The following is a 951-nucleotide window of genomic DNA, read 5'->3' as shown; positions in this document are numbered from 1 at the left end:
GCCTATCATGTCATGCCCTACCTGCACAGGTGTGCTGGCTACTCAAATGATCCAATTAAGGAGGCCATTTAGTCAGCAGCAGCAGAAGTCCTGTGCCTGGACGCTCCAACAGGGGCCAGACACAAGCAGAAGCAGAAGCAGCAGAAGCAGACAGCAGCACCACCTTTTGTTTTTTGGCTGCAGCAGCAGCAAGGCCCACAGGGCTGGCTAGCTGGCTAGCCAGCAAGCAGGTAGCAATGAAAGTAGGAATCTTTCTTTTTAACCCTGTAAGGGGGTGGTGCACTGTACCCGAAGATACTGCCATATCGGGTCAATGCCATAGGGCGACGGAAGCAAGCTTCGAAATCGGCCCCGTTCTCAAAAATCCATTTAATATATGGTCCCCAGATAGGGGACGTATCAGATATTAAACTGATAAGAACAGATACTACACTTGATCTTAGCCAAAAGGCCGAGAAGCGATAACCGTGAAAGGGGCGGGCCCAACAAGGTCCCCTTCATGGGCACTATCACTGCTTGCTGTCAGGGAGGCTGCCAGACAATTTTCCATGCACACTCTGGGCTGGGGGGCAGTCAACCACCAGTACACACAGCAGAACCTAAACCCATACCATTATTGCTAAGCAGCAAGACAGGGGCCCATTGCACTCCCACGGGGCCTTTTTAAATGCAATCCATAACCCGGATTGCCAGGAACCCTTCTTACTCCTCCTACTTGCATGTGACACTGGGCTTAGGATCTGCATAGGAAACACACACACAAGCACACACCTACCTTTGTTGCCTGCAGATGCCTCCTTGGCTGTCCCCAAACGGTATCAAACCAACACCCACGGGAAGCTGTAAGCATAGAGGACATGCCTGCACCCCATTGGACTTACCTGTGTGGGTTAAATCCGGGTTATTTGACAACCTATGGCGGTGATGGTTCTGCTCAGGCAGAGCAGTGCT

General features: G+C 51.6%; 1 non-coding gene across 1 annotated transcript; it reads right to left on the bottom strand.

The window, feature by feature from the left end:
- Nucleotides 1–272: 272 nt before the first annotated feature.
- On the bottom strand, nt 273–463 carry LOC130329953 (U2 spliceosomal RNA). Its single transcript, XR_008873407.1, has one exon. It is a non-coding gene; the product is annotated as a U2 spliceosomal RNA (small nuclear RNA).
- Between the last annotated feature and the right edge of the window lie 488 nt (nt 464–951).

This window comes from Hyla sarda, unplaced genomic scaffold (assembly GCF_029499605.1).
Source record: "Hyla sarda isolate aHylSar1 unplaced genomic scaffold, aHylSar1.hap1 scaffold_3272, whole genome shotgun sequence".
Taxonomy (NCBI): domain Eukaryota; kingdom Metazoa; phylum Chordata; class Amphibia; order Anura; family Hylidae; genus Hyla; species Hyla sarda.
This window is presented reverse-complemented; position numbering and strand designations above follow the sequence as displayed.